Here is a 22238-nt window from a genome sequence, read left to right on the forward strand (position 1 = left end):
AGACAAGGCCACAAGTCATGTGGGACCAAAAGAAAAAAAAGCCTTGGCATGAATTCTGTGGGAATCATCTGGCCTCAGAATGCACATACTAAGTAGGATGATGTTATATTTTTAATAAAATAGTGTCTATTGCATGGAGGTTCATATCTCCAAAGAAAATAACTGCTGATTAAGCCAGCTGCAAATGCAAAAGGGCTTGATGATGAATTTGTTTCACTGGGGTTCAATACATCGTAATATTGGATAATGAAATAGTAGAAACAGGAATGCTAAATGAAACCTTTTGAACACCATAGAGAACAATAGGATAACATTACTGACTGAGGAATCAATATGTGCATCAACTCTGTGTCAGATAGTTTGTCATAGCCAATATATGTAATACCTCTCTCATTTTCCACTGAGAGCAAATTTTAATTTTGGGTTTATATATAAATGGATCTTCTTGGTTTATTAGTCGGATGAACTTTTGAGCTGCCAGTGAAGGCAGATGTCTCATGGTCAGGATGGAATTGAACATAAAGATAATTGGTCAGATGACCATTGGTCAGATTCAAAGGACTACCCTGTCAAAGAATACTGACAGACCAGTGATATACTTTGAAATTTCACTGAAGTAGTTGGCAAAAAAAATGCATATTTGATGTCTAAGATACCACCAAGTAGATCACTATTGCTTGGAATGTTAATGCAGAAATGTAAATAGTTCTCATATGGGAGAAGATGTGATGATCAAAGTGCAGGTTGCAATGGACTGCTGATTGAACTTGATAATTCATTTGATAAGTAATGTGAAATTTCATCAGAAATGTTAGAAATTAAAGTACCTTTAAAGAAATTGCTCGAGACAAAAATTGAGAACAAAGAACATTTATTACTACAACAATGCAAAGTTGGGTGCTTCCCCTTACCCTGGGAATACACACACACACTGGGGCTCACCCAACTTTTATACAGTCAATTTCAGTATCAGAGTGCCCTCCCCCTTACATTCTTCTGCCCCCTGGATGGGTTTGGCATAGGTAATCCTTCCTGCCTACGTGCAGTTTCGGTACACTTGGAGGACCAGGGGGTATCCTGTGGGTGCCCCATCATGTCATTGTCCTTATTCACACCTTCCTGATTCTCGGGGCTACAGTCTCTTGATATGCAGAGTTGACTCATTCTATCTAGGGTTGGCTAATTTCATATGTATAAATCTGTGTATGGTTAGCTAATTAGAAATGTAGGACTTGGTACTTCTGTCCAGGGCTAGGAGACCCTTATCTGATCCAGACTACCTCAACTTCCTACATTCTATTGTACCTTACCATTCCTTATCTTAGTCCTATGGTCTTGTCACAAAGACTAGAAGATTCTTATGTTAATCGTGCTGACTCTGCTTTCCTGCATCCTAAGCCCCAAGCTTATCCTGTTTGAACTGGTTACAGCCATTTTACTGATGAACTTTAGTTTCTTCCATGTTCATAATTTTAGATCAATTTTCCCATCTCTCACAGAAAGGAGAGCTATACTTTTAAACAAGCAATCAAGCTGGGAAGAGATGTGCCAGCAGTAGAGATGTTATCTAATTAAGGGGTTTAGGTGTTTTAAAAGGAATAGGATAGGAGGTGTGGGGGTGGGGGAGTAGTATTACTGGTCGGGAATAGCATCACGACTATAGAAAGGGAGGAGGCTGTAGAGGAAGTGTCCACTGAGTCTCTGTGGATGGAAGTGAGAAATAGGAAGGGAGCAATCACTGTGCTGGGAGTAGCTTACGGGACACCATAGCAGATAAGCAGGCAAATTTTGAAATGGTGCAGGATATACAGGGTGGTACTTATGGGTGATTTCAACTTCTTCAATATTGACTGGCACCTCCTTCATGCAAGAAGGATAGATGGGGCAGAATTTATCAGGTGGTCCACATACTGTGTCAGTAGGTGGATCAGCTGGCAAGAAGAGAGGCCATACTGGATCTAATTCTGGGTAATGAATATGGTCAGGTGGTGGACTTCTCGGTGGGGGAGCATTTTGGTGAGAGTGATCACAACTCCCTGAGTTTAGCATAGCTATGGAAAAGGATTAAAAAAAGACAAAATAGGAAAGTGCTTAATTGGAGAAGGGCTAATTATGATGGGATGAGGCAGCAACTAGAGAGAGTAAACTGGAAACAGATGTTCAAGGGAGAAAGTACAGAAGTAAGGGTAGAAAAAGTGAACAAGATTTACGAAACAGATGAGGCAGCTAGAAAATAGGCAGAAGGAAGCAGGAAACAGGTAGGTGTCATAAGAAATATGTGGTAACCAGGAAGGAGCTTAAGAAAAGATTTAGGAGATCTCAAAAGAGGCTTGAAAAGGCCTTGCCATGTAGGATTAAGGAGAACCCAAAGGCATTCTATATATATGTGAAAAACAGATGAGAATGAAGGTGGGGCCACTAAAGAATAAAGGAGGCAATATGTTTTTGGTGGCAGAAGAGATTGTGGAGTCCTAAATTAATACTTTGCCTCAGGGTGACGTTGGAGTAGTACAGGCTACTGTGCTGGACAGTATTTTTTTTAGATTTTTTGAGATTAAGGAAGTGTTGGATCTTCTTAAAAACATTAAGATTGGTAAGTCCCTGGAGCCAGACATGATATACCCAGGTTGCTCTGGGAAGTGAGGGAAGAGATACCTGCAGCAGTAGCTATGGTCTTTGAGTCCTTTTTGGCTATAAGGGAGGTGCAGGAGGATTGGAGAATGACAAATGTAGCCCCTTTGTTTAAAAAAAGGTAATAGGGAGAATCCTGCAAATTATAGACAGGTGAGTATTACAACAGTGGTGTGAAAATTATTGGAGAGGATTCTTAAGGATAGCATCTATGACATTTGGAGAAGTACAGTTTACTCGAGGACAGTCAGCAAGGCTTTGTGCAGTGAAGGTCATGCCTCATGAGCCTAATTGAGTTTTTTTGAGAAGGTTTCGAAAGAAATTGATTTAAGGTAACGCGGTAATGTGGTCTACATGGATTTTAATAAGACATTTGACAAGATTCTCTATAAGAGATGTTCAGACAGCCATGAGGCATGGGATCAATAGAACCTTGGATGTGTGGATAAAAAATGGGCTTGCAGGTAGAAAGCAGAGCGTAGTAGTAGAAGGAAATTATATTTCCTGGAGGTCAGTGTATAGTGGAGTACTGGATCTGTCCTGGGACTCCCCTGCTCTTAGTGACTTTTATAAGTGATATGGATGAAGAGGTAGAAGGATGGGCCAATAAGTTTGCTGATGATATAAATGTTGGAGGAGTTGTGGATGGAGCTGAAGGTGGTCAAAGATTCCAAAAGGATATAGAGTTGGGTGGAAAAGTGGCAAATGGAGTTCAATCCAGAGAAGGCTGAGAACGGGGTTAATCGTTGGTTACTTAAGAGTGTGAATGAACAGAAGGACCTTGGGGTCCAAATCCATGCATCCCTCAAGGTCATCACACAGGTTGATAGGATGTTGGGCTTCATTAATAGGGGGATTGATTTCAAGAGTAATAAGGTTATTTTACATTGACCACTCAGAGTATTGTGTTCATTTCTGGTCACCTCATTACAGGAAGGATGTGGAACCTATGGAGAGGGTGCAGAGGAAATTTAATCAGGATTGGAAAATAAGTCTTATGAAGCAAGGTTACGAGAACTGGGACTCTTTTCTTTGGACTGTGGAAGGGCGAGAGGAGACTTAATAGAGGTCTACAAGTTTAAGAGAGGCACCTGTTTCCCAGGGCAGTAATAGCAAACACCAGAGGATATGAGAACAAAGTGAAGGGAGGGAACTTTAGGGGAGATAGTCAGTAAAAGACAATCCATTATGAATAGCCTAAATCAAAGCAGCACATACATTTAAGGCTAAAGGTCTGTTCCAAAGCAGCACTGGTTTATGTTCAAAGGCATCGTTTGGGCAATGATTTGCCCTCTTGAAACAATGACATGATTCAAACACTTTTTAGTTAATAGTTTGGGGGAAGATTTTGTAATTAGTTTGTACCAGTTAATTAAAATTCCAGAAGTAAAAGGCTTACAATCACTATGGTAACACATTCAAGTTTGTTGATGGAACAAAGCAAGGTAATAAAGCGACAAATGCTTATGGAATCAAGTTAAGTGAGAGGGAAAGACAATTGTGTATGGAGTACAGTGTATGAAAATGTGTTGTCATGAGATGGACAGAAAAATAGAAGCCAGAAATGTGAGAAGCCAGAAAATCATGGTGCACAGAGAAATTTTAGTTTACTGATTGTAGATCTACTGTAAAAAGCAGATATGCAAGGAGACAAGCAAATACTAAGCAAGCATGTAAACGTTTTGTCAAAGATTTGGAATGGAAGAGATATAAATGATTGCATAAATCAGAAGCATAAAAAAAATCTATTAGAGGAGTGAAACATAAAAATCTGCAGGTGCTGTGATTGTGGTAAAAACACAGAAATACTGGAGGAACTCAGCCAGTCTTGCAGCATCCATGGGAGGCAAAGATATATTACTGACATTTCAGGCCTGAAGGTATGAGGAAGGGCTTAGGCCCAAAATGTCAGTAATATATCTTTATCTCCTATGGACATAGCGAGAATGGCTGAGTTCCTCCAGTATTTCTGTGTTTAAACTACTGGAGCAACTCATTTGATCAAGTAGTAGCAGTTGAGGCTGTTTGATCCACAAAGTTCTTTCAGCAGTTTGTTTTTAGCAGTGAATCTTTATTGAAATTGTATAGGGCTTTACTGGGATTATATGTGGAGTTCTGAATACAGTTTTGATTTTCACACTGAAGAATATACTTGCCTTGGGGTTAATACAGCATAGGTTCAGGATGATAGATTTCTTGGATGAATGGATTCTCTAATGGACTGCAGAATTCACTCGATAATTGGTGAACTAAAGGTGACCTCAGAAGACACGCAAGAATACGAAAAGGACTGGCAGGATAGAAGGCAAGAGCCTTAGTACATAATTATCTAATATGATCTCAATACAAGTGGCTGATCATTGGATACCAGGATGAAGGTAAATGTCTTCACAGCACATAATTAGATTGAATGGCAGGAGAAACTTGAGGAGCTTGTAACTTTAAGGGGAGCCTGCAATTCTTTAGAATAGTTCTAAGTTGTGATATTGCAACTTCCCACAGTTGATAAAGTCAGAACATTGAATTTCTACCTCAAATGCTTCCCTCATTATTACCACAGAGAGAAATATACCATGATTGCACAAGCGCTGTAGTGCAAAACTCCTGAGGGTTGTTAAGTCGGCCTTCAACATCACAGGCACCAGACTTCACTCCATCAAGGACATTTATATGACACAGTGTCTTAAAAAAGCATCCTCTATTCTCAAAGACTCCTACCTCCTAGGCCATGCTCTCTTCACTCTGCTATCATCAGGAAAAAGGTACAGGAGCCTAAAAGTGAGCACTCAATGGCACAAGGACAGCTTCTTCCCCACTGCCATCAGATTCCTGAATGATCAATGAACCAAAGGCACTGCCTTACTTTTTGAGCACTATTATTTTGTCTTTTTTTTTTATTTATTGTTGTAAAAGTGATTTATATGAATGTTTGCATTATGCTGTTGCAGAAAAACATCGAATTTCATGATTATTCATGTCAATAAATTCTGATTCTAAATTAAAAAAAACGAAATAATATAAGCATGATTATTCCATATATACCAGATGGCACTTCTGTCAACTGCTCTAAAAATGCCTTTTTGAACTTTTAATAGAAATCTGTGCCAAGGAAAACCTTTTCACACCTTTCAAGGGTATCTTCATTCTGAATATTTCCTTGCACATTCTATTGTTAATTATCCTGTTTGCAGTTTGAAACCAGCCAGTCAGCATCTGCTCTCTAATGATACAAATTACAAACCTCCTGTCTGGACCTTTATTCAGTTTGATTACTAATAGAAAACAATGATTCATTCTCTTCAATAAATCATTAAAGTACTTTTTACATTCACTTGGTACCTTGTAAGGAGTCATACGCAGGCGTACAGGGAAACAAAAAGGAGCGGAATTTGATAGCTTTGAAGATAGATCGGGTAGTGCATATAGACAATACCTTCACCAATCTTCAAACATCTCCTAAAAAACTCAAATTAGAGAGGTAGGATTTCTCCCACTCAAAGCCATGGTGACTATGATCACCCTCTGCCTTTTCAAATATCAAGTCAAGTCAAGTCATTGTCAAGCTTATTATCATCTGATTGCACCAGTACAACCCATCAAATTCTTCAGTGCAAAACACTTACACACACGACTAGATCTAGCACGCAGACAATATATATGCATAACAAGTATTCATATATACAAGTAAATAAATAATGTGCTAAATATGAGAGTGTTGGATAATTAGATCAGTTCCTTTGGTGGTTCAGCATTCTCACTGCCTATGGGAAGAATCTGCTTCTCAGACTGTTGGTGCTGGCTCTGATACTCCTGAATCTCTTTCCCAATATGAGCAGCTGAAAGAGGCTCTGTATGGGGTGGAAGAGGTCCTCGAAGATTTTGCATAGGCTCTTAAGACAATAATCCCAGTAGATCATGTCAATGGGTGGGGGGGGGGGGGGGGGCGAGAAAGACTCTAGTCATCCTCTCTGCCACTCTCATGGTCCTGTGGATTGACCTCCGATCCATTTCTCTACCAAACTGTGATCCAGCTTGGCCAAGATGCTCTCAATGAAGAAGGTTAACATGATGGTGGCCAGTAGCCTTGCCTGCCTCAGTCTGGAGTTGTGCCTTCCTGATGTGAGGAGATACATGTCCACAATAGGTCACTAGTTAAGTGAACTCCAAGGTATTTGGTGTTCTCCACTCTCTCCACTACTGTTATTGATGTGTAGTGGAGGATGGACAGCCCTGATCCTTACAAATCCACAATCATCTCCTTTGTCTTGTCCTCGCTGAGACTTGGGTTTTTGCATTCGCACCATACCACGAAATTTTCTACCTCTTGTTTGTAGTGTAATTCATCGTTGTTGCTGATGAAGCCAAAAACTATTGTGTCATCTGCAAACTTGATGATACTGTTGGAGTTAGAACTGATGATGCAGTCATGGGTCAGTAACGTGGAGTGGCTGAATACACAGCCGTGAGGAGTGCCAGTACTCAGCATGACAGAGCTCGACATTCTCCTACCGACCTGGACAGACAGTGCTCTTTCTGTTAGGATGTCCAGAATCCAGTTACAGAGAGGGTTGTAAAGTCCCATCAAGCACAGCTTCTCAGCAACCTCTGGTGAATGATCATATTTTACGCCAAGCATAAATCAATGAGCAACAGCCTGGCTTATGAGGCATCGTTCTCCAGCTGGGTCATGGCAGAAATGAAGGGACAAGGCTATAGTATCATTTGTGGACAAATTGAAATGGGTCCAGTGTCTCTGGAAGGTGTGCTTTGAAGCATTCCATCACCAGATGCTCGAAGCATTTCATAATGGTGGTCAGTTCCACAGGGATTAACATTAAGGATGTTCTCCAATAATTTTCATACCATTGATGTATTTGGCTATTTTGTCCCTTATTTTTTTCTTATAAAAAAGAACAATATCAGCTATCCTTCAGCCTCGGGATCTCAGTTGTTTATACCTGCCACTCATTTCCTCTTTTCTCTCTTGATCGAACTTTCAATATTCTTCATTATTGAAGGTCACTAATCTTGCCATTTTTGTCTTTCACCTTTACAGGACAAGCTGGTGCTGAACTCTTATCAATTTTCTTAAAAGTCTTCAACTCATCAGCTTTTGTTTAACGTTCAAACAACGATTGCCAATCTATTTTCACCAGGTCCTCTTTTCTGCCATTGGAATCAGCCTGAACCCAATGCGAAGCCTGAACTTGAGAATCAACTTTATTCTTTTCCAAAATTACTTAAAAATTTACAGAATTTTGGTCACTTCCCAAAGTGTTCTCCCACAAACTCTTCCATCACCTGCCCAGTTTATTTTCTTAAGGTAATGACTGATACTAAAGTGTCTCTTACTTGACTCTCTCCATAATATCACCAAAACTTTCTTGAATGCACTTCATCAATGCTACCTCATCTAAGCCCCTTGCACTCAAGCACACAGATTTAATATTGGGAAAGTTAATACCCCAACAATAATAATGTTATTTCTTTTGCACATTTCTGCAATTTGCTTACAACCTGTTCCATTAATTTTTTTCTGATTATTGGGAAGCTTAAAATGTAATCCCAGCAAAGTAACACTATTTTATTCCTGTCCTATCCATATGAGTTTGCTGAACCACAATTTAAAAAAAAATAAAAATTTATAATCAGAAGCTAAGCTAACTGATAGATTGAGCTGTGTCAAGTAAGGAAGTTAGTTCTCCAAAAAACACAACCTTTTTAAAAGAAATCTTTACAGAAGGTTATCACTTGCCCTATAAAAACATTACTAAATAGATTTTTATTCTGGGGGAAAAAGCATCTGTGAGTCTTTTGCTTCTGCTGCTAAATCTGGTTTCATTAAGCAAGCGGCAGTATATAGACTTCATCGGATATGGAGCCATCTCTTAAGAGGGGTAAAACTGGATTTAGCACCAAAAATCCTACCAGCATCCATGAAGATGTTGTTTGATAGCAAATGAGAGTAAGAGGCGAAAAATTGACTGGAAGGGTTTTTCTGGTACATGAAAAAGAAATGGGTGAATTATAACAGGGAATAAGGAAATGGCAGAGAAGTTAAATAAAAACTTTTCATAAAAGAAGGTATACCATACCTACCAGATGCATCACAAATCCATGAGTCCAATGACAACTGGAAAATAAATAATAGGCAAAAAATCATGAGAGAAGCCATAAATCCAAAAGAACTGTTGATTTACAACCCAGGGATATGAAGGAGGTTGTTTTAAAGATTATGGATGTTCTGGTTTTCAGCTTTCAAGGTCGTATAGATTCTGAGATTGTTCCTGCACATTGAATGATAACAAAAGTGCCTCCACTATTTGAGAGAGAGAGAGATGTCAGGGTTCAGGAAAATAATATTGAATCTATAATTTCTAAGCTTGGACAGTTACCTGGAGAGAAATGGCTAAAGAGGATATGGATCTAATTGGAAATGGTCCAGAATGCCAACTTGGTCAGCTTGAACAAATTGGGTCGAAGGGCCTGTTCAATGCTGTTTGACTCTGATGAACAAAACAGATGCAGCTTTTATTCGGAGGTTAAGTGGTTTAATTACAATGAAAGGATTTGATTATTTCTATACAGCCCTGGACAAACTGCACCTAGAGTATTGTATACCATTTTAGACTCCTTTCCTTAGACTGCTTTAGAAGGATTGCAGTAAAGATCCATTAGATTGGTTTCAGGGTGGCAGCTTTGCCATACAAGATACAGTCAAGGACTGTATGCTCTTAAGGTTAGATGAATGTGAGGAAAACGAACAAAATTCCTTGAAGTTGATTGGCTAATTGCAGGAAGTTTAGCCTGACTGAGGAATCTAGAGCTAGGAGTAGAGTTTGAGGAAAAGGATAGGCTTGTTTAGGGCTGAGATAAGGAAAAATGGCTTCATTCAGTGAATGAGAAAGTTTTGAAATTTCCCTTCATTAACAAGTCTATTGATGTTTTGATCTTCATTGGCTTGTTAATGTATCATTATTGCAATAATTACTGCACATCTAGCCTTCTAGTTATTTTCACAATGATTTCCAAGGGCCAGTATCTGAGTTGCTGAAAATCTGTGCAAATATACCTGCAGGAAGGAATGGACAGGAGGGAGCATACAATTTAGCCAGAGGGGTTAGAAAAGCTAGTGCATCACTATCAGCTGGTGGGTGCACTGTTGTGCATCAAGCTGAAATCTGCAAACTTGATATGTACAATTTGCATATAATGTCCATGTCTTGCTTTAATGTTGTACACTTGTTCACCTTACACTCATGGTTGAGGTGCACTTGAGGGATGTTCAGTTTCAGTTCATATTGTAGCTTTAACATTTTAATCCCAGTTTATTTATTTGAGCATTGCTGTCAAGATTCTCGCCAGGAGAGTTTCTGATCATGAAACAATGCCTGTATTTCAGACATTTTAAAATAACTGCAGGGGAAGGCAGGGAAGTGAGTGTGCCCCTGTGTTTGTTTATTTTGGAAATTAAAATTACTCTTGCATTGTCTGATCTTAATGGAACAGCTCAGAACAAAAATATTGTTTTAATTTTAGCAAAAAGTTTCCATTTGCCCTGAAAATATTACATGGTAGCTACTTTTATTTTGGCATCTGTAACCAGTTTGCAAGTTTTAATGTAAATTAAATGTCTATAACTGCAAAGGCAGTATTCTTTCCATTTTGAAGAGTTTATGATTAGCTACAGCAGCAACATTATTCATTGGATGAAGTGTATACATTTTTATTTTAGATTATCACAAAAACACAGCTACATTTTTCAAAGATGTATTCCACATCTGACCCCCATAAATATTTTAAGCCTTCTTATTTGTCACACCAGAAATGGAAACAAAATGCAACTTAAAAATTTACAAATGCATCACAAAGCTGACAAATGTAAGAATGTCCTGATGTAAGTAAATAGGTGCAGAAGCTTCTTAATCTGAGGTGCAGCTACACAGTACAATTGTAATGCAAAGAAGAAGACTGCATAAAAATATACAGAAATATTAAAATTTAATGATTAAATTGCCAAAACAGTGGTGAATTATTTGGGGGAAGATTATATTTCTGTAAAAAAAAGAAAATTTAATATCTACAGTTATGCCCTTAGATTCATTTAAGCATTGTAACTTTCATAATTCCACAATTTCCTTCACCATAGTAACTATGGGTCTTACTTATATGGCGCATTCATCATTTGCATTATTTTTGCGTCATTATTGAACTAAATAATTTACCAAACATGGATTAATTTGCATTAATAGCTGTATGTACTTTGCTTCAATCTTTTTAAGAAAACACATTTTACAGGACTTATTTTCCTAGCCAAAAAGTTTAAAGACACATACATGAAAATAACAAATGCTGAGATCTTCAAGCATTTTCTTTTTTATGTATTAAATGCATACAAACCTCTGTTTATGAAATTCCAGGTTCTAAACTAAAAGAATGACCTCAGAAACCAAATCACTTAAGAAAGGTATAAATGAGGCAATGCAAAACAAAGAAGGTATCATTTCTGAAAATAATCATGTTATCTGTGGCACAAATCAGATTGTGATGCATTACTGAGGAAAATCAGTTGGATAACTCATTGCTTGTTCAACTGGAGTGGGAGTAGTGCAGCTATATCTCTTTTGATTTACCTTACCATATGACGTTGAAGCAACTATAAGGAAGCTTGGAAGGGTAAAGGTATCATGTGGTAAACCTCTGTTACACCAAAATTGGCTGCCATCAACCGGACATGCCTCCCAACACTGATCCTACCTATAGCCCCTTGCAGGCTACCCCTTTCCTTTTGCCCTGATCAGTCAAGGAGGTGGATGGTTGATAGTGTTTCGGTCTTTAGCTATTAAAAGACTGATTGTTTCACTACTCTGCCTTCTGTGAATTGTTCATGGTATATCATATTGGATGAAGAATAGGTGAGAATTCTGATTTGAAAGCTGAAAATCCAAGAATATTAACAGGATTAAACGTTTGGAATTAGATATTACCGTTTATGGAAGCTGGCGCTCTATTTGGAGAACAGTGCTGGTGACAAGAATTCACCTCTAAAATATTAAATTGAGTGGATATAGAACTTCAAGAACATGAGAAAGTGCAAGAGATTTTCAGTTTCAGCAGGAATTTTTTTAATTAAATCTTGTACGTCTTTTCATCTGTTGTTCTGATGGGGTTCATAGAACACTCCTACCTCTTAAACAAGTTTGGTTATGATTTGGTTAAAATTGCAAGGGAAGTTTGAGTTAGCAGATTATCATATGATCCAGAGTTCCTGCCACAAATATAACTTCAGAAAAGGTGGAAATCGCACACGCACGATTCCTAAGGAAGGGTGTCGAGGCAGGCTGGAGAAGGGATAGGATTTGCTGGTTGTTATCTTGCATTTAATGTATGTAACAAATTACAACATTTTCTAGATCAATGACTATGCCACAATGTTAAACTGGCATTGAGGAAATTCAGGACCATGGAGACGTTTCAGTAAACCAACCAACCCAACGTTTGTTGAATAGGTAACTCATCAATTTTTTTCACCATACCAATCATTGAATAATTTGAAACTCAGCCACACCACCCACTACCACCAACCCCCACACCTTTGACTCCTTAAACAGTGAAGTTCTTTACCCTTTACAAATTTCTACTATTTTACACATTTCTTCTCACTTCCTTGTTGTGCCAGCACCCTCTTCCCTTTCTGTGCTAATATAGAGAAACAGCTTCACTTCGCCATTTCCCTTCAACCCAATAAAGATAGTAATTTTTTTTCCAAGGTGACTCTCATTCTTGCCTCCAGTTTCTGCAGACCCACCCATTCAGATAATATTGGAACTCTTATTCATCTAAATTGTAATTCAGTGCTCCTCTCCCTTCCCCCTCCAAAAAAAAAGTACCAGACACAGCTTTTCTGCCATTCCTTATTCCTGGATTACTGCTTATTTCTCTTACATCATCTGTTCACTTCACTATTTTCTACTATTTCCTCATCTCCTTCATTTCACTGATAAACATTTCTACCAACTGTCCTCTCTCTATGCATTTATTTTGTTTACCCACATATTCAAGTGGAACAAAATGAGTCATATGTACTGAAGACATAGATCAACTGGGCATTAAATGGTGGAACAGCTTTGAGAGGTTCCGCCTGTTTCTCAGATTTCCATGGTTCCCAACAATTTATACCCAAAATCTTCTAAGTTCATTATAAAGAAGGAAATTATTACTATTTGTTTCTCAAAAACAATGCAACTCTCTTTGGAGTTCATGCTAATTCCAAAAAAACGTCATTTCTGTAGAGTAATATGTTCAGAAAAGGTGGAGATCCAAATTTATGACATGAACAATTTGCTTCTGAGCTAAATGTTTGGCATTATCAGCGCATCAAGGGAAAGAAATCTAACTTTTTTCTCTATATAAGATTGTTTACTTATGTACTGTATGTACTGACAATAACCACAACAGCAGTGCGAGTATAAGACGGCTTTAATCAACTAATATGTACACTAAGAGGTCTTGTCTCTCTGCAAGACAAACCTGGAAGGTGAGACTGTAGCTCTGGACTGCTTTATATACAAGGTCACTGGGATGACCCCTGGTGACCTAGTGGTGTAATTACATATCACCACACTGTAGACATGTTCTGAATGTTTGGTAGTCTTATCATTTTGAGTTACACCAATCAGTGCTTTATTACTTATTTATCTTCATGAATATCATTCCAGTCTCTCCACTATTCCTTTCTGCAAAACATAAGATACTGGAAGCATATTCCTAATTCACCAAAAACACATTATTTTTTATTTGTCCAAGGCAAATTTTAAAATGCTTGTAAAAAAATATTCTGGGTGATTTCCAACATAACATTCCGAAGGTTATAACATCTAAATGTAGCATCTACCAACAGGTTCCCCAGAACCTAAGAAACTCAATGGCTAAAGGGAGCTGCCACATATGCGAGTTAAGATGGTGTGCAAATTGAACCAGGAATTATTTTCACAAAGCTTCATACAAAACTATCTTTAACCCAACCATGACACCAACCTCACCATGATCTCTCATTCTTCCCATCCTTTATGCCACCTTCCAAGCAACCACCATTCAGTTTCCCCATTCTTCTGAATTTGTAAGTTCAGTTGCAAAGTACCCTATCACTAGATAAAGCAGCAGTTTTATTTTTTCCAATCAACCCATTGAATAGTTTACAGGGATATAGGTTGAACACAGGCAAATGGGACTTGCTTGGTGGGTATGGACAGATTGGACCAAAGAACCTCTGTCTGCGAGTAGAACTCTATGACTGTATCAAGCAAGCTGGCTAATGCGATAATTACAAGTATGCCTCCTTGCCATTCCTCTTCATTCAAAATGAATGTAATTACTCTTCCTACAATAGTGCAAAACTGACAGATGTTCAATGGGCAGATTATCCCAAGTCAGAGTTGAAAGTTCAAATCCAGAATGGAGAAAAGTGAATTGTGTATGCACAGCACATCATCATTTCTAAATGAAACACCAAAGATTCCACATGGTTATCAGAGATATACACCCCTTCCTACCACCCTCCCCACCCCAACCAAATATCATGTGCATTATGTGGCAATGGGAGAATAGATCAACAGTGGAACTAAAATAGGGTCCAGTTCTGGTCGCTATACAACAAAAAGGATGTGATCAACATTTAAAGGATGCAGAATAATTTCACAAGGATATTGCTGGGACTGGACAATGAGAGAGAATGGATAAGCTGGAATTGTTTTTTTTAAAGCATAGGAAGCTGAGAGATAGAAAAAAAAGGAGCCACAGTCCTTTTTCCAGGATATAGAATCTAAAACTAGAGTGGGTAAGAGGTTTAAGATAAAACAGGAAAAATTTAAAAGGGACCCAATTTTTTGACACAACTGATGACGGGTAAAAAGAGTAAGCTGCCAGAGGAAGTGGTGGGGACAGGTATATTTACAACGCTTAAAAGACACTTGAAAGGGTTTAGAGATAGGAAAGAGTTGGAGAATATGGGCCAAATGCAGGGAAATGCAATCAAATCAGGAAGGCAGCATGGTGATCATAAATAAGTTGGGCCCAAGGGCTTGTCATCATGGTGCATAACTCTATGACTCTAATCCCACACTCTTGGCCTTAGTGGAAGAAGCAATTTAACAAACAAGAAGTGAAAATAAGAGAGCACCAAATATATAGAAGGGGGAGCAAATTGGAGGTGATTCTCCACGCATTTTGTAAAAAAAATGTTGCAGAAGTAGGGGGCATGTGGGCATGCTGGCCTGTGCCTAATTATACTTCAGGAAATAACAGTGATTGGAATGGAATTAGCTGCCAGCATTTTAGTAACTGTGGAGACAGTTTTGGCTTCTCTCCCAAGAAGAACTAAGGCTGGTTTGATGAAAGTAACCAGAAGGTCAATGAGCTGATTAATTGCCCATGTGTGGTATTGCTTGATTGGGAGCTTCCTCAGTCTTAAAGCAAAAAGAAAAGTGCCTAGAGACCTTGCAAAACAGAGATCCAACTAAAAACTTATCTGATGGAGCAAACAGAAAGAATGCAAGAAGCTCAGCAACAGGGCAGCATGGTTGGTGGAGCAGTTAGCTCAACACCTTTTCAGTGCTGTAAGGAGATTGTACATTCTCCCTGTGTCTGTGTGGGTTTTCCCCAGGGGCTCCAGTTTCCTCCCACTGTTTGAAATGTACCGGGGGTGTAGGTTAACTTGGTGTAAATTGGGCGACACGGGCTCATGGACCGAAATGGCCTGTTAATTTTTTTAAAGTCTAATTTTTTTTAAAAATGTAAAACACTCTGACATTTAAGGGAATTTCAGGAATGCCAAGGCCAGTAACAGCCCAAACAAACAAGCCCCACTCCTACTGACATCCAAGAATGGAGGTGAACTAATCAGGAATAGGAGAGGCAGTAAATTGTTCCTGGCGGGAACATTCTGAAGACCTCCCAAACTATTAATCAGTCTTTACTTCATCCACTTGCAATTTATTGCCTTCCTGCCAATCCTTACAAAAAGGAAGTTAAAAAGACAGTAACCAAATGAGAAATAATATATTCCGAGGATTACACTTAAATTCTAAAACTCACAAGTGGTAAGCAAGACACAATTCTGCTGTTTTAAGATCAAGGCTTTGGATTTAGTTTACTCATAGTCCACTGGTTAGCAGTTATCCCTGTCCTCCTGCATGCTTCTGACACCTGGATTATAAACAGAAGGCCCATCAAAGCATTGTAAGTATACCATCAATAAATCAACTGTAAAATTTTCCATATACACTGGAAGGATAAATAAACCAAAATTAATGACTACTCCCAGACTAAGATACCCAGCACCAAGCCCTAATAACAGTCAATGGACGCCATTGAACAGGCCAGGTAAATTTAAAATAGATATTCCAATCCAAGCTCCGAAATTACGAAGTGGACACAGAAAGAAACTGAAGGATGATCTCAAAAGTGCCAAATTCTCATTCCCTTGTGGGAATCCCTGTGTTACGCACTATCAATGACTCCAAAGGCTGAGTGAGGAACAATAGGCTTTAATACACATTAGATTTCAGCTGACCCAACTCTATGTGCTCGAATGAATGGCAGGGGGTAGGATGGACAACCTTTATGGCCAGGTTACAGGGGATCAAGTCATCAGTGAGCAGGCCAGCCACTAATACACAGAACAGTATATACATACCACCATACCCTGGTTCATTACCATTTAAGGGAGGGGGGGGGGGGGAAGGAACATTTGGGAAGGACTTACTTAGCAAAAGGCTTATGTAGCAAATGACGTATTTTATTTTTTACCCCATTATCTACTCTTGCAAACACCAAAGCTCCACCATGTTAAAATTCACTATTAAAATGAGTTAGGCATTGTATCAATATCTTCACGGGAGGGGGTAAAAAAAAATTAAGTGTGGAAGTGAAAATATGATTTTAAATCCTGCCAGGTAAAACATAAAACTAAATTTTAGGAAAGAGTATCAATCATGTCTTGGCTTTTAAAAACATCATTTACGTAAGGAAATGTAATGAGGTACAGTGATTAATCTGCACTAACTAAATAATGATTTGATCAGTGCACAAACTAAAACTTTGAAGGAGATGGTTAATATCAATGTTGTGGATCATTTAATTTAGTTTCCAATTAGAGAAATAAATACAAAAATCTTGCGCACAATGCAAATTTGAATTCTTTATATCTCTTACAATAAGAGATAGTTGTTATATGTCTGATATAAATATTTGCATATCATATAGAAATCATTGACTAGATAATTTGACAACTATTATAGAAATAAATTTGACTACCAAAGATTTCAAATAAAGTGGAAGTTACCAGTCCAGTTGGCAACTGATAATCCAGAAGGAGGTAATTTTTAGAGCCTCAGTTGACAAGGTTTATTTTTCACAACGATAAGGCACATCCAATCGAAACTGATCAATTATGTCAATTCCAAAAGGGCAGCTAATCAACTTTTCCTGAAGTTCCAAGCCAAGTGTGCAAAGATGGCCATCTTCAAATTCGCTTCAATAACAATGTAATAACTGTCAACAGAGACATAATCCACCTTGTCACAAATGCTACAACTCTGAGTATGAACAAAAATGTGAAATATTCCATCCATTTTAAAAACATCATAGATCCATAATAAATAATCTCCAACAACTGGAAAGTGGTACACAATTGACCTGCAAAAGGACACAATATGTTGCCTGCGTGTTTGAAAAAGTAATTAAACAACATTACTCTGCCTCCAACTATAATCACAGAGGTGCATTTATTTTTTAAAAAGTGCACTCAGTATACTTCACCCAATAGCATGTATTATCACAATACACACACATTTTCATTTCCAGTTTAGCTCACCATATTTTTTTCTGTATGGAATCAAGTTGGATGAAGCAAATGTGATATCATGTCTTCTGTTCCATAATGTTGTACAGATTTGAGATTATTCAGTATTCTTATGTTTCAATCTGAAAAATCTCAGAGAACCAACAGGAAACAAATTAAACCAGAAAATGCTGGAAACATCAGCAGGCCAAACATGGAAGAAGGTTTCAGAACAATTACCTTTTAGCATCAAAAGGTGGAAGAGGAATTATTCAGAGGAAGGAATAGAAATCACACTTTCTCAGGTCTAGCCGTATCACAGGTCTAGCTTGCATGAACCAGTCCTTTGATTCTATTAAAAATCTGACACTCCTTTCACTGTTCAACATGACTGAATTACTTGCTCATGCATTAGCTATAGATTTTCCCCAACCCTTGAAGGAGTATATAATACCTGCTGATAGTTCACGACCCTGAACAGAATGTTTATCTGATTGTTTAACAGACAAATTACAAAAACAGTTAACAAGTAAAATTCCCAATATAATTTCAAATAAATGTTAAAGCTTCCATAGAATATGAATAAATAAAACAAGCGAGACAATGCAATTTATGCAAATAACTCTTGAATACCCATTTAACTTTTGAACTAAATTTGAATCCCAGAAAAAAATAACTCTCCACTCCAGTCAAATCTTGCTGTTTAGGGCTTTTAATTTATAAGATAGTTGTTTAGCCCCAGTTTATCATTATTTTAAGTAACAATTCCCAAAAGTTATGCTCAACACTACTTACTGCTGAACTGAAGTGCAATGTGGAATTTTCCAGTCACATTTGGTGGATTGTTGATCCTGTAACAAAATTTAAGAGAGAAGGCTATGATTTTATGTTAAATGTCAGCTGTCAGAATCATTTTACTCATAAGCGCAAGCTCAAACGTACCCAATTTAATTCAGAATATTATTAGATTGTGGATCATAGAATGGGTACAAGAAAAAGGATGGTTTCTGAGGTAGAACTGTGGAAGACTTGGTTTGCAACTAATTGTGATATATCCAATCAGCAGGGTGAAATGCTGGCTGAAGGATCATCTGATGATTCTTCTGAGGCCTACAATTTCTCAAACAAAAAACCCAGAGAAAATCCAGAAGAAATGGGATCAGGCACTATTGCAACCTTTTAATCCTTTTCTTTGTTAAAGCAGAATAATTGTTAATCATCTATCCTTTACCTTGAATTGCAAATACATAAACAGAAAGCACATTTATGTTTAAATTCTATATATTTTCATAATACTTTAATCACCTTACTTATATTGTATCCTGCATTCCATAAAATAAAATGCCTCAATTTATCCAACTTGATTACTTCAAAATTAATCAATAAAATCAGAGCTGGAATGTAGACAATTAGATAATGAGTATGGGGCAAATAAACTTTCAATTTAAGACTTCTAAAATCAAAGCTTTTACAATCTTTAATCTTTTTCAGACTGATTTAAATTATAAATTTAAGGAAGTATTCCTTTATCAACAGCATAGGAATGTCTGCTAATACAAGAACCATCTTCATTAATCCATGAATTATTCTTCAATAGCCAAGTCCTTTTGAGCCGATCAATAACATTAATTTCTGCTGTTTTAACTTTAAATTAATTTACCCAATTTAGCTATCTTATTCAGTTACCACACTCCAGTTGCAAGTCTCAGTAATTTCATTTGAACCTTTTGCTCTGAATTACACAATTAATTCACTGCTATTTTCATTTCTTTCTCTTAATTTCTCATCTACACTTCAATAACAATTGATAACCATCATCTCACAACACCTTAGTCAATACCAGGATTCGGGAGGGTGTTCAGGGCAAGAAGGACTCCAAAATGGCCATTGGAGCTGAGGGCTTCCTGATCATATTGGAAGTTTGGATCTGGAGCTTGAGTCATCGATGGCTTGAACTGGAGTCTGTGCAGTTGCAGGAGCGCTAGAGCCAAATCCATGGACACTCAGAGTTTCTGAAGGGGCACACTTTCTCCTGTTGTTAGAGGTGCTGGGCAATGTTCATGGCAACTTTTTGTTTCCATTATTTGGAGGCACAAGTTGAAGTAAATCCTGTACAGTGTAATGGGTCACTGGAGGCTTAATTGAGCAGACTTGGGAGGTTCCGAGTGACATCACAATGCGATGACGTCATTTGGAACGCGGGGGGTTTTTCAAAAGCTGCAGGTGACTGATGGAGTAAACGACCTTTCCAAAACTTCGACTCGACTGTGTCTGATCATTTTCTCGTTCTTCATTTCGCACTGAGACACAGTTGCTACATGGATGTCCCCAATGGACACAAACGGATTTTAGACCCAACATGGACAATGCAGTGGTTTCACTCAAACTGCTTGCCTTTTAAACCACTCAACCTGAAGTTTGGTTCAGGCAGGCTGAGAGATAGTTCCACATTCGCAAGATAGAAGTGGACACCACTAAGTACTATCGTGTGGTAAGCACCCTTGACCAGGACACAGCCGGTCGAGTAGTGGATTTCCTTCAGGACCCATCAGCTCTCGGCAAGTACAAAACGCTAAAAGCCCTCCTTCTCCTGATTTATGGACTCTCACGGCGCGAGTGAGATGCATGGCTCCTCCATATTAATGGAGGGACCGTGCCCCTTTGGCATTGGCAGATGGCCGTAGGCCTTGCTTGCTCCTCAAGTAGTTGCTTTTAGATCATATGCCAGAAGACGTCCCCCTCACGTTGGTTGACGAGGTATTTGATAAACCTTTTAAGTCTCCCATTAGTGAGTGGGCTCTAAAGAAGTCAGCACCCAGAAACGGCTGGGACACAGCAGCAGCAAGAATGAACTTCCCTGTGCCAACTAGAAATTTGCATTGGTAGAGTTCGTCCCAGACGTAGAGTAAGCTGTTTTTGTGGCCAGCCTCTGTAGACATTAGCAACAACTGGCCATGGCATTTTCCCAGAAAACTGTAAGGGGATCAGCAGTGGTGAACACCACAACGTTCCAGACTCTCCGCCTTGGAAAAGCCAAACTACCTGCCCCACACCTAGACACCCTGGAGTACTCAAACAAAAAATTTGCCAAACTTCTTGAGAAGTTTCTGGACATTGTCACTCCCAAGTTCTCCACGGCCACATCCAAACATAGCATCGCACACCACATCCTCACCCAAGTACCTCCTCTACGCGCCCAAGCCTGATGCCTGCTGCCCGACAAGTTGTAGCTTGCAAAACAAGAGTTCCACAAAATGGAGGAACTTCAAATCATGGGTCTGATAACCCATGGGCTTCCCCACTATATATGGTGCCCAAAGCCACAGGAAGTTGGGATCTTGTGGGGATTACAGGCATCTCAATGACTATTAGCTTGTACTCCATATACCGGACTTTACAGCTAATCTTCATGGGGCCAGGATATTTTCTATAATTGATGGTGCATGGGAACCCAGAGGATGTGCCCAAGACCGTCATCATAACACCGTTCACTCTCTTCAAATTTTTGAGAATGCCTTTTGTGCTCAAAAATGCTGCACAAACATTTTAGCAATGGATGGATGCAGTGGGGCATGGCATGGACTTCATTTTCATATACTCATCACCAGCCACTCCCACAAAGAGCACCTACAGCATCCGCATTTACTCTGCCGCCGCCTGCACAGTTCAGGCTAACTAAATCCTGCCGTGCAAATTTGGCAGTCTTGTATCGAGTTCTTGGGACATCGGATCAGCAACCGGGGTGTCATTCCATTGCCTAGCAAAGTGGAAGCCATTCTCAAATTCCTGAGGCCTAATGCAATCAAAGGACTGCAGGAATTTGTGTGTATGGTCAATTTCTATCACAGCTTTCTATCCTCTGCAGCTCATATTATGAAACCCCTCTTTGACCTCATGTCCAGCGGTCCCAAAGAACTCGAGTGGACAAAGGAGACGACGGTGGCATTCCAGCATACCAAAGATGCCCAAGTAAAGGCAACATTGCTGGTCCATCCACAAATGGATGCACCAACCGCCTTGACAATAGACGCGTCTGACGCGGCAGTAGGCAGGGTCTTGGAACAGCACACCAATGGACAATGGAAGCCTCTAGTTTTTTAGTAGGTACCTCCACCGTTTGGGAACAAAATACAGCACATTCGATAGGAAACTGCTGGCACTGATCATAGACACTTGTGCTAATTTTTGGAAGGCAGGGACTTCACGGTTTTTACTGACCACAAACCGCTAATGTTTGCTTTTGCAAGAGATAATTTCAACTTAACTGGATGCAGATATGCAATCACAGCAAAACACTTCTTGGCTTAAGCAATTTCTCATCTGGCAATTCAAAGGGAGGGACATGGATTGAACCTGTCTTGTTGAAACAAATTTGTTGACTTTATCACCATGGGCATTCCCTTTATTATCACTTTTCTACCACCAAGTCAAGTGTGTTATGTGGCGGACAGGTGTATTCACTGGAAGGCACTTCAAGGGTGAATTTTACATGAAATTCATGTCCAGCTCTTTGGCAAGATATTAAAGTCCAGATTAACATAATTCACTTTGTCAACATTGAAAACCATTTTGTTAATTAGTGAATGATCGCAGCCCTTATTGTGCAGAAAAACTGAGGAGTCTTGTACAGGAATTTCAAAAAGCTAGCATGTAGGTGTTTCAGGAAATCAAAGCAAGTCCAACGCTGCCCTTCATTGCTATTGAATTTAAAAGCAGGGTGGTTCTGCTGCAATTGTACTTTATACTTGTGAGGCAAAGTACGTGGAGT

At 38.8% G+C, this 22238-nt stretch overlaps 2 long non-coding RNA genes across 10 annotated transcripts in view; one reads left to right on the plus strand and one right to left on the minus strand.

Moving 5' to 3' along the window:
- The window catches only part of LOC138751484 (uncharacterized), a 78323-nt gene extending 58703 nt beyond the window's left edge, over nucleotides 1-19620 (minus strand). Inside the window, exons 1-5 of one of the 4 annotated variants that reach the window (XR_011349978.1) lie at nucleotides 19311-19620; nucleotides 18266-18321; nucleotides 17504-17622; nucleotides 16973-17181; nucleotides 15724-15834 (exon numbers count right to left, since the gene is read on the minus strand). This is a non-coding gene — a long non-coding RNA (uncharacterized lncRNA). Of the gene's footprint in view, nucleotides 1-15549; nucleotides 15835-16972; nucleotides 17182-17503; nucleotides 17623-18265; nucleotides 18322-19298 lie in introns of those variants that run through there. The other 3 variants (XR_011349977.1, XR_011349980.1, XR_011349984.1) reach the window with 3 other exon arrangements.
- Nucleotides 19621-19684: 64 nt separating this feature from the next.
- LOC138743516 (uncharacterized) overlaps nucleotides 19685-22238 on the plus strand; it is a 94231-nt gene continuing 91677 nt past the window's right edge. For all 6 annotated transcript variants that reach the window (XR_011344943.1, XR_011344942.1, XR_011344945.1 and 3 more), the window contains exon 1: nucleotides 19685-20028. This is a non-coding gene — a long non-coding RNA (uncharacterized lncRNA). The remainder of the gene's footprint in view (nucleotides 20029-22238) is intronic.

The sequence above is a fragment of the Narcine bancroftii genome, chromosome 1, assembly GCF_036971445.1.
Source record: "Narcine bancroftii isolate sNarBan1 chromosome 1, sNarBan1.hap1, whole genome shotgun sequence".
Taxonomy (NCBI): domain Eukaryota; kingdom Metazoa; phylum Chordata; class Chondrichthyes; order Torpediniformes; family Narcinidae; genus Narcine; species Narcine bancroftii.